This window comes from Oculina patagonica, chromosome 12 (assembly GCF_052425735.1).
Source record: "Oculina patagonica isolate OP01 chromosome 12, crgOcupat, whole genome shotgun sequence".
NCBI lineage: Eukaryota > Metazoa > Cnidaria > Anthozoa > Scleractinia > Oculinidae > Oculina > Oculina patagonica.
In genome coordinates this window covers 18,351,777-18,366,390 of record NC_135769.1, presented here as the reverse complement: position 1 = coordinate 18,366,390, position 14,614 = coordinate 18,351,777, and the positions used below count along the sequence as shown (strand labels likewise).

General features: G+C 38.4%; 1 long non-coding RNA gene across 1 annotated transcript; it reads right to left on the bottom strand.

The window, feature by feature from the left end:
* Nucleotides 1-4,472: 4,472 nt before the first annotated feature.
* On the bottom strand, nucleotides 4,473-13,988 carry LOC144632508 (uncharacterized). The gene is made up of 3 exons (XR_013566902.1): nucleotides 13,838-13,988; nucleotides 7,134-7,208; nucleotides 4,473-4,705 (listed from the first exon to the last, which is right to left on the bottom strand). It is a non-coding gene; the product is annotated as an uncharacterized LOC144632508 (long non-coding RNA).
* Nucleotides 13,989-14,614: the final 626 nt, after the last annotated feature.

The following is a 14,614-nucleotide window of genomic DNA, read 5'->3' as shown; positions in this document are numbered from 1 at the left end:
GGGGAAATTTGTCATAATAAACAGCTCATGGTACAGATTGCACTTATAAATTATTTCCTTTTTTCCCTCCTTAGGATAAAGAGCTGACTTTAAGACTGTCACCCTGGATGTCGGAACCTACAGCTGTAACCTCAAACAGATAAGTACTGATTAAACCATACAATGAAACTAAACAATCCCTCGACCCGCAAACAATGATTTTGAAATTTCAACTGTCAATGAAATTCTCGATCTGCGAAATAGACTTCCTCCAACAAATTCTTACTTGTACTGTAATGTTGTATTTGCTTCAAGAAAACAAAGTTGAACGAGATATATACAAATACCTTGTTTTGGAACCAGGACTGTCTGCATATGCTGAATGTCTTGAACTTTGTACAACAAAATCTCTTCCTGCGTTTCTTGATTCGTGAAGCAAAGACTGGTCCTATACCAAATTCAAACGAGAATAAAACTTGTTTGAGAACATGGACTGTCTGCATGCGCTAAATGGGTCTTGAACTTTGTACAAGAGATGGGTGTAAGAGCTGACCTGATAAGTGGTTGGTTCCACAAAATCTCTTCCTGAGTTTCTTGATCTGTAAAGCAAGGACTGGTCCTATACCAAATTTAAAAGAGATAAAAAAAAACGGGTTTCGGAACCTGGACTGCCTGCATTCGCTGAATGGATCTTGAACTTTGTACAAGGGATGGGTGTAAGAACTGACCTGATAAGGGGTTGGCTCCACCTAAGAAAATCTCTTCCTGAGTTTCTTGATCTGTAAGCAAAGACTGGTCCTACACTAAATGTAAAAAAAGATAACGTTTTTTGGAACATGGACTGTCTGCATGCGCTGAATGGGTCTTGAACTTTGTACAAGAGATGGGTGTAAGAGCTGACCTGATAAGGGGTTGGCTCCACCTAACAAAATCTCTTCCTGAGTTTCTTGATTCGTGAAGCTAAGACTGGTCTTACACCAAATTTAAACGAGATTTAAAACAATTGTTTCGGAACCTGGACTGTCTGCATACGCTGAATGGGTCTTGAACTTTGTCAAGGGATGGGTGTAAGAACTAACCTGATAAGGGGTTGGCTCCACCTAAGAAAATCTCTTCCTGAGTTTCTTGATCTGTAGGCAAAGACTTGTCCTACACTAAATGTAAAAACGATAACGTTTTTTTGGAACATGGACTGTCTGCGTGCGCTGAATGGGTCTTGAACTTTGTACAAGAGATGGGTGTAAGAACTGACCTGATAAGGGGTTGGTTCCACCCAACAAAATTTCTTCCTGAGTTTCTTGATTCGTGAAGCTAAGACTGGTCCTACACCAAATTTAAACTATATTTAAAACTTTTTAGAAACCTGGACTGTCTGCATGCGCTGAATGGGTCTTGAACTCTGTACAAGAGATGGGTGTAAGAACTGACCTGATAAGGGGTTGGTTTCACTCAACAAAATCTCTTCGTGAGTTTCTTGATCTGTGAAGCAAAGACTGGTCTTACACCAAATTTAAAAGAGATTAAAACAATTGTTTCGGATCCTGGACTGTCTGCATGCGCTGAATGGGTCTTGAACTTTGCACAAGAGATGGGTGTAAGAGCTGACCTGATAAGGGGTTGGCTCCACCTAACAAAATCTCTTCCTGAGTTTCTTGATCCGTGAAGCAAAGACTGGTCCTACACCAAATTTAAACGAGATTAAAAACTCGTTCAGGAACATGACTGTCCGCATGCGCTGAATGGGTCTTGAACTTTGTACAAGAGATGGGTGTAAGAGATGACCTGATAAGGGGTTGGTTCCACCCAACAAAATCTCTTCCTGAGTTTCTTGATCCGTGAAGCAAAGACTGGTCCTACACCAAATTTAAACGAGATTAAAAACTCGTTCAGGAACATGACTGTCTGCATGCGCTGAATGGGTCTTGAACTTTGTACAAGGGATGGGTGTAAGAGATGACCTGATAAGGGGTTGGTTCCACCCAACAAAATCGCTGCCTACGTTTCTTGATCTGTGAAGCAAAGACTGGTCCTACACCAAATTTAATCGAGACTTAAAGTTTGTTTCGGAACCTGGACTGTCTGCATGCACTGAATGGATCTTGAACTTTGTACAAGAGATGGGTGTAAGAACTGACCTGATAAGGGGTCAGTTCCACCCAACAAAATCTCTTCCTGAGTTTCTTGATCTGTGAAGCAAAGACTTGTCCAACATCAAATTTATTTAAATATGTGTTGACTGAAAGAAATGTAATGAAAATATATATTTTTTGCTTCTTTTAGACGACAACAGCTAGCAGCAATGAAAGGTGAGCAACAGAAAGTAACAGTTCCTTCTGAGTCTGAGAGATGCCATCCTCAAGCACCATGTGACATCGTGAATCTGCCCTTTTAACTCTTAGCCTTGAAAAATGAGACATTTGTCAGAAAGCTGCAAGCATTTATTTAAGACATCAGGCACAAGAAACTCTAGACATAAAATAATGAGTTCCTTTACTTATCTAACGAATCAACAAGTTTCGACCAACCAGTCCTTTCGCTGTAACAACCACTTTAGGAAAATCTTCGACTGGTTCTTATGGATACCTTCGTGCTGGAACGACGGCTAGAAAGATACGTACCAAGACCTACGTAGAACATGTAAGATTCTTTAGTAACGGGTAATAGAGATTGGGAGTCACGACTCCCCTTTAAAAATGTGGGGGGTGGTCTACATAAATTTTTAAAGGAACCTCATAAGGTACCAGAATCTCATTTTGAGTTCGTGGCTGAAATTTACTTAACCTCCTAAGGATGGCTTTCAATGGACATAAGCAAAAGGATAAGCATAAAAGAGATGAAATAATACATCTATATAGCACAAAACCCGGAACTGGCAATAATGCTTTATGGTATTAGTTAAAAAGGTTGAAGGCATACAAAACAAATACCGTGCTAATACCAGTGCTAGTCCACATACTTTGCCACATAAAAGAAAAAGACGCGCATTCGCGCATTTTTTTATAGGGGAATTCCCACCCCTTCCCCCTCCTCCCTTAACAGAGTATAAGAGTAGATAAAGTGCTGTACATTGAAGCAAATTCAATATTTACGTCGTTTGTATTGTAAAATAAAAAATTCATTACAAATGAAATAAAAAATATATTTCCTTTTCCCCACGACTATTGTTTTCGCGATTTTGTATTGATTTCCGACCTTAGTTAGCAGCGAGGCCTCCAACTTGGAGGAGTGGTTAAAATAGTCGTAAAAAGTCCATTTCCAATGGAGAACAGCTGGTCACAGTGGTTCAAACTGGTTGCTTCCAAAACGTTTTCTGCTATGTTGTTAAGTGTTCAAATTGTAGTAAATTTGACTGTAGAAAGAAAGGTCCCCATTTTACCACAAGTCTTTTTTTGTTCAATTTGATTCAAGATTTTTCTTTGTACAATACATCTAGTAGGCATGTTCATTTATACAAGGTGTACCACAAGGACAACGAGTTTAAAAAACTGACGACTGTTTCTTTGAACCGTTTATCTAATACGCGTGCGCATTTGTACAAGATGTACCACAAAGACGAGAAAATTCAAAAAATACATTGACGGGTTCAGTGACAATTGCTTCTTGTATTGTACGTCTATTACGCATGCGTATTTTTACATGATGTACCACAAAGACTAGAATGTCTGGATTTTATAAAGAAAATTGTTTCTTTTAAGCGTGGTGGGTGGGGGATGGTGGATGGTACGTATATACATTTTTTCAGTATTTTTATGATGAACTTTCCTGATTTTAAATAACGTAGAAAAGGTCAAAATGAGTTTGCGAGACTCTATATCAAGTGCGCATGCGTATTTGTCTAAATTGTACCACAAGGATAAGGAACGTTTGCAAGTATAAAGGCAGTTGCCTTTCCTGGACGTGGTGGTGGGGGATGCTGTCATATTGAGTTCTCTTACAGAGTTCAAAGAATTGTAATAATTTTGAACACAATTTAAGTACGTTACTGACTGACAACAGTTGTTTAATATACTACCATCCCAAGCCCCCACCACCACCCTCCAAAAACGATTCCCTTATAATTTACTAAGTTTCTCATCCTTGTGGTACACCTTGTATAATAACTGCGCGTGCGTGTTTCAGGTAAAGCGGACAAGAAAAGTTTTGAACTTTTGGACAGCAATATGAAATTAAAAAAATCAACATTGAAGATGCTGAAAAATGTGTATGGGTACCATCGACCATCTCCCACCATCCACGCTTAAAAGAAAACAATTTCGTAAAAAGCCTCCAAACATTCTCGTCCTTGTGGTAAATCATGTACAAATACGCCTGCGCACTAGATGTACAGTACAGAAAAAGGGTCGTCAATGAAGCATTCAAAGTTTTTTCTCCTTGTGGTATACCTTGCAGCCGGGGAGCGAATGAGAGGCGGCTGTATTCGCAGGCTACTCGTTCCGCATCTTACAGTTGATGAACAATTAGTGGTATTGCAGAATATCGACAAAGACAGGTCCTTGTTGTTTTTAAAATTTTATTTTGTACACTCAATTTTATTTCATAACATTACAAACACCAAAAGACTTTTAATCATCTTCTATAACTTTATTCAGTTACAATCACGGAGCAAAGTTCAATCTTCGTTGATTCTGTTTCAGTTGCATCATTTTGCTTGTGTATAAGTCGAGTCCTTTCTCCGAGGTTTCGTGAGTGGGACCTTCCAAGTGTTTACAGTAACGCCAACGAAATCCTGAGATATAACAAGAAAAAGAGAAAGAAGGCGATTTAGATTCAAATAGAGAAGCTGGTAGTTAAAGCACTGATCAGTAAAGAAAAAACAGCCAAAATTAATTGTGAACGGGAGGAACGGAGACGCTGAGCACGACATTGTTGCCGTTATAATCCTAAAACGTTATGATATCAAGCTTCTAGACTCTGCTAGAAGGGAACGTTGTTGTCTTCTGTGGGGCAAAAAAGTGAAAGCATGTTGCAGAATACAGAAAAGAATAGAAGAAGAGATTAAAAAATCGTGTGTTAATCACGGAGGAATGAAGTACGCATTAATTTGAATACTTTAACATAATTGTGTAAGCCGTGAATTAGTGCTTAAACATAACTAATTTCGAGTTTTTCTGTTGGTTGTTTTCCTGGAAAAAAAATCGCATTAACAAGAAACATGTTTCCCCAATGTTTCCCAGTTTTGCCAAACGGGAAGCATTGTTTCCAGCGTCAATTTTGTCTCTTAGAAATTTGCTTCTGCTACACAGCAGACACATTCCCTGTTTTCGTGGGGCATGGAACCATGGCAAAACGATAAACCATCTTTCCTCGTTTTGCTAGACTCTGTTTGTAGTCAGCTCGGCTGCGTCTCGTTGACTATCGCTCATAGAAAACGAGAGCGAGTGGTCTAATTGATTTTGTAAAAAATCTAAAGGATTGCAGTCCAAAATCTTCAATATTTGAAAAATTGTCCTTTTAGAGAGCGAAGCGCGCACGATCGTATTCGCGGATTTCCAGTAGAACACGACTGAGTTTTTCAGCCAATAAAAGCTGCCAGTTTTTTCCTTCCTTATTGCATCATCATCCTATGAGATGCACAATTCTGTTTCTGTCACGTTAATAATTTCCTTGGCTGATTTTCGGAGATAACGTTCTTTAATGACATTTAGACCAGTGAGAAAACCAGCTGCTGCTACAGGCAAACTTTACCAAGAGTTTTGTTATTTCTTTAAATCAATACTTTTCGATCAAAGTAATTTACAGGTAAATTTCCAGTTCCTCTGCAACAAAAGTAGTATAGTAGGAACCGGTTTGACCCCTTTTTGGGGGCGGAATACATTAACGTGAATGACGTCATAAGCCCATGATGAATTTAATTAACCTGTGAGTGTTCTATTTTTATCTTGGCTTGTATAACGGTTTGACAGCTTTTGGATCACGCAATATTCGAAACCACTGAACCATATAGACAGAAATTATGCAAGCTTCTTTTCGCATAAATTATCTACTGCAGACGTAATTGTTTACGAACAATGGTTTTATACACCATATATCTACAATAAGTCAATGAAACAAGAAAAAATTCATAGGTCTGAAATGAGGCAGTGTGCACGTGCCATTTGAAAGCAATTGTAACCGTTTTTGAATATACCGGTCGCTACTATACCACTAACACAATGTGCGGGTTGTTTGAAATTATTAAAACCCGCATATAAAAACCCGCATTTTTCCAAGTAAGCCTAAACAGCTCCTCGTATAAATGGTGTTTACTGGATTTTAGGCTATTTAGGGTTCTTTAATAGGTTCTTATTTATTTCCTTGAGAAAAATTGTTTTTGTTGGTGGAAGGATATTGGTACTGTCAGTTGTTTACACCAGCTATAGATGTAATCGTGTCTAAATTACTTCAATCCAAACATAATACAAACCCTTTTATAAGTAATTCGCCACTTTCATATTAATATTTCTTATAATACATTTTTTTTGCCCCCTCCTGCCTCCCTCCTCCCCCCAAAAAATTGCATGAGCATTGCTTTCTATTTTTCTTAGGACATACAGTCCCAAGAGAAATAGACATACCGTCCTTGAGACATACAGTCCCAAGAGAAATTTTAAATGATACTTAAAAATGTGAAATTTTGGTGGGAAAATGGTCAATTTTAATGATTTTAAACCAGACAACAAAAAATGAATGCTATAAAATAAGAACCTGTTTTAAATTTTAGGCTAAAACAGGTTCTTACATATAAATGAAAATTTTAGCTTTAATAGGTTCTTAAATTTCAGGTTGTTATATGCAGGTTTTTACTGTATTACAAACTACTCCTTTATAATTTATCAGCATGCCAACATGATACAACTAGTAAAATAATGGAGCCTAGTAAAAAGCCTTTCTCAGGGTGGGTCTTTCCTTACCCCACCAAGTGTTTGGGAGGTCATAGGTTAAAAATCCTCACAGGGTCTCAGACTCTTTTCCTTTGTCCCACGCTTGTGACGCGATAAACATTACATCTGATAACATTAAATCTTTCTCAAGATACAACTATTTACGAACTTAACAACTTTGGGGCTTAAATTACTGTGTTTAGCACAGGAGCACAGGGATACAACATTGGTAGAAACAAGGTATCTAACATTTTTAATTAATTTAATAAATTTGAATGTCGCATTCTAACTCACCTCACACGTGTGAATGGTCAACAGTTCCTCCTTCAAACCACAACAGCTTGTAAAGGCAGCGAGTTTTTTGTACACCTGTCAAGTTAAGTCGTGAAGAAAAATAACAAAGCAATTAAATGTCAAAATAAAGGGGGAAGGGGCCTTGATGAATTTAATTAACCTGTGAAGGGGCCCCATGTCAAGTTAAGTTTTAAAAGATGAAGTGGGCTGGGAGGTCTCTAAACATAAACCCATATAGAAAGTAAAAAGTACAAAAAAGGATTAAATATTATTATATAAACATCAGTGAAATACCAGGAAATCTTTCGCGCAAAAAAATCATATCTTCACACGTGAAAAGAAACGTGTTATTTTCACATGTGAAGATATTGATTTCGAAACATTTTCTGACAAGTTTGCCCTGTTTCAATGCTGGATAAGCCAAAGAAAGTCGATATTAAGTCGAAACATCTTCGAATCTTCCTCAGCAATCTTCAGATATCTTCGGAAATTTTCGGAAAATGTTCAGAACCATTCGTACGACCTTCGTATAACATTTTGAGAATCTTCGGAAATCTTCGGAAAATGGTCGGAAATCTTCGGAAAATCGTCAAAAACATCGTAATTAGTAGGTTTATATAATAAACAGAATATTACATGGTTGCTTGGAGATATGAAATTTATCTTCTCATGTTCAAATCGATATCCTACTCGTTTGCTGCGCTCACTCGTCTGATATCGATTTGAACACAATAGGATAAAAATCATATCTCTGCGTAACCATGTAATATCCTCTATATATCCCAACTTGAGTGACATTTTACAAATAACCACCAAATGGAGTGGTACTCTCAATCTGTTATAATACACTGGTGAGTTAGGACAAATCCCAATAAAAGGTTACTTTATGCAAGCTACCTAAACTGACTGAAGGCTAACCAGAGTGCTGTTTAGGCTAACCAATGTGTTATTTAGGCTAAGAGGAATGGTGTGATTTGCAAGCTATGCAAGCCAGAAATCCCTAATCCCAACAAAAGGCTAACTGCAAGCTACCTTAGCTAACTGTAGGCTAACTGGAGTGCTATGTAGGCTAACCAATGTGTAATATTTAATGGATTGCACGGCTTGCTGGGACCCAAAAATGATTGTCGGGACTCAAAACTGGCAACGGCCATGTGTTGTAGTCGGGTCTTAAACATTGATCTAATGCATACAACCAAATGAATGTTGCATGGCTCACAAACCTGACCTTCCTGCAGAGAATTCAATTGAACCATTTTCAAGAAAAATTGTAAAACTCAGTCTTCATGGGGAAGACTTATAATTGTCAGACATTTCCCACATTTGAAGGGAAAAGACCTGGGACAACATTGTTTTTCAGCTGTTTAACAATTTTTAAACATCAGACCTTTAGGACATGTTTAGAGCCTTGGGATATCTCAGGAAATCTTTGGAACATATCCCACACATTTCCACAGCCCCACCCTGAAATATTTTTGAAAATTAGGTAAAATAAAGGCTTAGCTTTGTGATGACTATAATCACAACTAACCAAACAGTTCAGAGGGATTTCAAAATACACATCATGTAATGTCCTCTCAACAACATGAAAAATACTGTGAAATGAACAAGAAAAGAATGAATTCTGTAAAAACTAAAATTCCGAATAAAATAAAATAAGCCCTTCCAAACTTAAACAAGAAGTTCCGCTATAAAAGGGATGGCACCTCCCACATTTCACGCTTCTCGGGCGCGAAATGCAAATTTGTACTCTTTGCATTTGTGGCACGTTGTGGCGCCGAGCATCCTTCAAGCTGAACATGCTTTGAAATCTCATGAAACCACGATATATTATTGACAAAAATACAGAATATTCCTAGCGAAAATGAAACACATTTTATCAGTAACAGTTGTGGAAAATACGCAGGTTGTTTGCCAGTTGTTTACGCTTTGATGATTGACTGACAACTCAGCATGAGAATGGCCAGGCCAGGCCCCTTTTATACCGGAACTTCTTGTTTAAGCCACCCAAATCTCAGATCTATGAAACAATTCTCCCAAACTGTTGAATAATCTCCGAGATGAAGTCAAAGTCGTCTCAAAATGAGTTGATCCTGTCAGAAGAGAACTGAATCATGTTTGATCAATCAATCTGACTGAGTTTCTCATGATCATGTGCGATCTCCAAAACCAGTGTGTTTATGATCTATTATAATGCCTCGAGAACCATCTGTTGAAACCATTTTTCGGTCCAAAAACCTTGGTAGTCAATTTGCAAAATTGCCAATGTTTTAAAACTCTATAACAGTATTAATCATTATTAATCATTATTAATCATATGAAGGGCTCGCTGCAAAAAGGGCGGTAGTGATTTTGGCCGAAAACGAACATGGACAAAACGACTCCAAATTTCGCATGTGAGTTTGTTTACGTGTGCTAAACATTGTCCTGCATTTCATTTCGCTGGTCTTTCCTTCGTTTTCGAAAAATAACACATGCAAAAGACAAGGTTTTTGCAGGCGGCGTCTTTAGGTCTTTCCTTTCACAAACGATAAACAAAGGAAACCTTTTGTTCCTCAAAACAATGGAACCAGCTAAAGTTTTGGGGTTACAGGCCTAGCCCTAACGCAAAAGTTATCCCCAAGGCCTGGGGTTGGGGTTAGAGATTCAAGTTAGGGCTACAGCCTTAGCCCTAACGCAAAAGCTTAACCCTAACGAAAAAGCTTAACCCCAAGGATAAGGGTTAGGGTTAGGGTTAGCGACGTCGTTAGCGTTTCAAGTTAAGTTTAGGATCAGAGTCAGCCTTACTACTTAGATCGCGCTTTTCGTGCAGTAAGCTTTCACGCCAGTTTGCTTGGGCTAGCTTTCACTGCAGTCTGCTTGCAGTTAGCTGCTTTTTGTTGTTTCGGGCAAAGACTATTTTAATCTGTTACCGTTAGCTGTAATTTGAGGTGAAAGTTAAATAAAGATTGACTGTTGTGATAGACTGATTGATTGAATACGTTTGCTTGTGTCTTCACTTTATACTAGTTTTGCTTTCAGTTAAGTGCCGCTGGCTTGCTCTCACTTCTATCTCCACTCCTCACATCATCACACATCTACAAAATCCCGCGAAAACAAGATAAGCTTCTGAGGTTTTCGCTTGCACGAATCGATTGAATGATTGATTGATGAATATTTAATGAGGCACAGAAAAAAATTTTGCAAGGAAAGGTGCCCTGCGAAACATCTAAAGAATTTTTTAAAGTCTAAAACCAGGTCACTTCTCGGCAACTTTGTCGCGGCAGCACCCAAGGGGACACTGCAAAACTCACGCTGACATAGTTCCCGAACAACTTTCTCAAACAACTTTCTCTCTCGAGCGCTAAAGAGCACTATTGTACAATACAAAGGCCGAACATCTCTCATTTCTTCGAGAAATGCTGTGGGACTTACCGGTTTTCAGACTTAATGATGTCCTTCAACCGCCAAGCGGACGCACTCGCTCGAACGAACCAGTAGTTTATTTCTCCAAGAAAGGTGCCATTTTTGTTCTCTGTTCTTGAGCCACTAACATGTGACTTAAGACGTCACAATAGAATAGCGAGTCCCAGTCCCTCGCTGCCACCGCCTGGGAGCAAACGAAATATGACAAACATGGCGGTCAGTTAAGTTGGTTTCTGAAAAGCTGTTTTTACATCCCGGACGACTGTAATAAAGTGCCTCGGGGCAAGATTTTCACACGCGAGGCGTGGAAAAATGTCTAGTGCTGGATTACTGTGGACAATGTAAGTTACAAAATCTTTTTTTTGCATATGTTAAAAAAGAACAACGAAATGAAACACAGGACAGTGTTAAGCGCACGTAAACAAATCTGCATGCGAAATTTGGAGCAGTTTTGATAATGTTCATTTCAAGGGAAAATCACTACCGCCCTTTTTGCAGCGAGCCCTTCAACTTTGAGTGGCTTCTTTCAAATGAAGGAATTTTTCATTCAGAAAATGCAACCATGTTTACTTGCCTGGATGTCAAAGGTGGCATGGCTTATTAACCTAGCCTTTAAATGCTATAATCACCTCTCGCAGGGTGATTAAAGCATCATACGCTGAGTTTTTTAACCAATCAAAATGCCCCAATTCTTATAATCACCTCCTAAATTATAATGATTAAATATATATGCAAATTTCATGCTTGGACCGCCTGTGGCAAAAATAGGATGATCATGATACATGGTTGCACAGGGATATGAAATTTTTATCTTTGAGAGTTTAAATCAACATCAAATTAAACACAATATCGTAATGAGTGGATGTTTGGGCATCATCTTGACGACATTCTCAAGACTTAAATAAACGTTTGGAGCCACATATTTTTACATACATTGGCACTTTATACTTGAATACGAGAACTTTAAATAACAATATCATAACAATATCTTGTTGTGACGTCATGTCATGGTAATTAAATTAAGATTGTATTTGACCACAAGCATGGCTGAGTGAGTCGCTCTTCTTCTCCGTCCGAATTGTCTGTTCTTCACGACTCCCACTTTGATACACTTTATATAACCTAGCTTTTTTATGATTTTATAAACTAGTCTGCAGTTTCCAGTCTGCAGCCTGTAGACTGCAAACGTCAGTCATAAATTTTAATATTAAGCTTATAATGCACTTATCAATGTTAAGCCCGAGGGGGGGGGGGTCGGGTAAGGGGTGGGGATTTTGACATTTTCTATAAAAAAATGTCAAATTCCCCACTCCCTGGGACAAAATAAATGGTCAAAATCCCCACCTGGGAGCAATAAAAGGTGGTCAGATGCAGGGCTGTCACTAAGGGCCGGGGGCCGGGGATTTTCCCCGGCTACAACGAGTTTGAACCCCGGCTACTTTGATACAAAACTAAAACATGGAAAGTGAAAAATACATCAAATAACAGAATTGTGAATAAAAAACAAGCCATTAGTTTATTAATTCAAATTATTTTTCACCTTTTAAAGAGAGCGATTGACATTTCATGTGAGGCTGTGTTTGAAAACGCGTAAATATTGAACAATGTCATCTTCCTTTGAAAGCGCGTGATTTTACGTGTTAGTTTCATTCGGATTCTCTTGTTGTCGGAGATTCCGGATCGGCATGAAAATGTCATCGAAAAAACGGAGGGCAAAAGTGGATAAACGAATAAAACTGGATCCCTTCTTATCTTCTGGCTGTGTTTTAAGGTAAGGTTATGTTTAACTGAAGAAACAACAGTTTGGGCTTCAGCATTTCTCTTTCGAAACAACAAGTGACCTGGATGATGCATGAAGGAGATTGCACAAGACGCATGTGGCCCAGTAATAGTCACACATGGACTTTCCATAGTTGAACTATGAACACTTTCCACACAAAATCGGCGATCAGTTAACTGTAAACTTGCAACATTATGTGTGTTCTTCTCTTGCCTGTTTTAATGCTGTTTAATCAGCTACTTGTCAATAAACACAGATCAGTTGTACAGGGCTCGTATATGTTATTACACGTACTTTCTATGACGAAACATTGGCTTGTCTGAGTATTCTACATAAGTGCAGAAAGTTTGTTGTGTGAATTTCTCAAAGCAATGGTTTTGGTTCAAGAAAAAACAAACAAAAACAAACCAGTTTGACGTTCACTCATTCCCAGTCTTCCCCAACTTCTTTATTCTGTCACGCCATTAGTCACAAGTCAGGCCGTTTCAAATCCCATAATAAACGATAACTTTGAAAACTTTTCAGATTCTTGTCGAATGGTGTAGAGAAAGAGAAAGTTGTAAGTTAACATGGCGTAAAAATTGCATAAAAACAATTAATTCGTATTAGGAACAAGTTTTGTTGTTTCCTAAACCCTACCCCCCCCCCCCCCTCAACAACCTACAACAGAAAAATGTTGTCCCCCGGCTACATTTTTCATTTCCCCACCTACTTGAAAAATTAGTGACAGCCCTGTGGATGTCCTTCAAACCTTGTTGCAGGGTATCATATACGACTAAAATCCCTACCCTGGGGCAACCACGTACGATCAAAATCCCTACCCTGGGGACCGACCTCACGATCAAATTCCCGTGAGGTCGGTCTGATTGGTCTGATTGCAATCGATGAATTAAACTGGTTTACACCGTATGCAAGCGACCACTTGTGTTTGCTGTTTTCTTGTTTGCTATCGTTAATTTTTTTTAGAGGTGATCATCAAGAACTTAAAAGTTCTTGATGATCACCTCTGAAATTATACTAAAACAACTATTCGCCTCAGGCTCAGTGATTATTTAACAAATAAAGAAGCCTAAGCCATGTTTTATACTGTCATAAAACACGACGGGCATTTGAGAACACGAGGGAAATGTAGAAAACATGAGCCGCAGGCGAATGTTTTCTACATTTCTCGAGTGTTCTCAAATGCCCGGAGTGTTTTATGACAGAATAAAACATGGCTTAGGCTTCTTTATTTGCTTTATGATATAGATTTTAGACACCACGAGTGAAAAGTTTAATTAAAAATATGTACAACAAGAGCGAGTAAACGAAGATGAAAAGCAGAAAATAGTTTACGGGAAGACCAAAAAACAGACACAATTTCATTCAGTGTTCGACGTAAAATAAGGCTAAGCATTTCAGGTAATGTTGAATAATCACTTCGCCTTCGGCGAACATAATTGTTAAATGTTGTCTTGTGAGTTACTGGAGTTACTATGCAATTTATCCTTAAAGCGTAACTAGTAAAAGTACGTCATACCTCTACTAGAAGAAATTGGTGCTTAGGGCTACCAGTCTCAACAGCTCCAAATGTAATACTGTGAACGGCTGTGCACTACATTGTTTTGCACTATTGGTCACAGTTCGACTGTCGCACTGTTTGTGTTCAACAACGCCGCCATTAACACTCTAGTGCCCAGTCTTTACTCGTTACCAGGAGAAGGAGTGAGTGTAAAATTATGGAGCGGACTCGTGGACAGGTGGAAAACAGCTGACGTTGACACAGAGATCTGTCTAGTGTGTGATTGGTTGTTATTCAGGTCGGATATTATGCACAAAAAACCTAGCAACAAAATGATTAGCTTAATTAAGATTCGTTCAAAAATTTTCAATGAACGGTTCACAGCCCTTTTTTTTTGTCACCAAAAGAAAATAAAGGGACCTTGTTTTCTTCTCAGTCCTTTGCACTCTGCCGTACATCGTGTAAATACGCAAATACGTCTTTACCCGCTTTTAAGCTCAAAAGAATCTTTTATAATAACTAACACCGTTGGTTCCTGAACCGCAAGTTAAGTAGCATATACTTTGAAGATGGTTCGTGGTTTTTGGCAACGCAGAGCATAACAAAAATACAATTTCGTTCATTTGTAAAGAAAAAAGAACAACAAATTGAATCTGTGACAGTACTTTGAAACTGTACCTTCCGTTGACTGCTGTCCATTTTAGTAGCAAAATTTTAGTTTGGTTGCAAGTCGTAAAACTCGGGAGGAGAGGGCTTTCAGTTTCTTTTTCATTAATCAAATAATAACACTGCGAG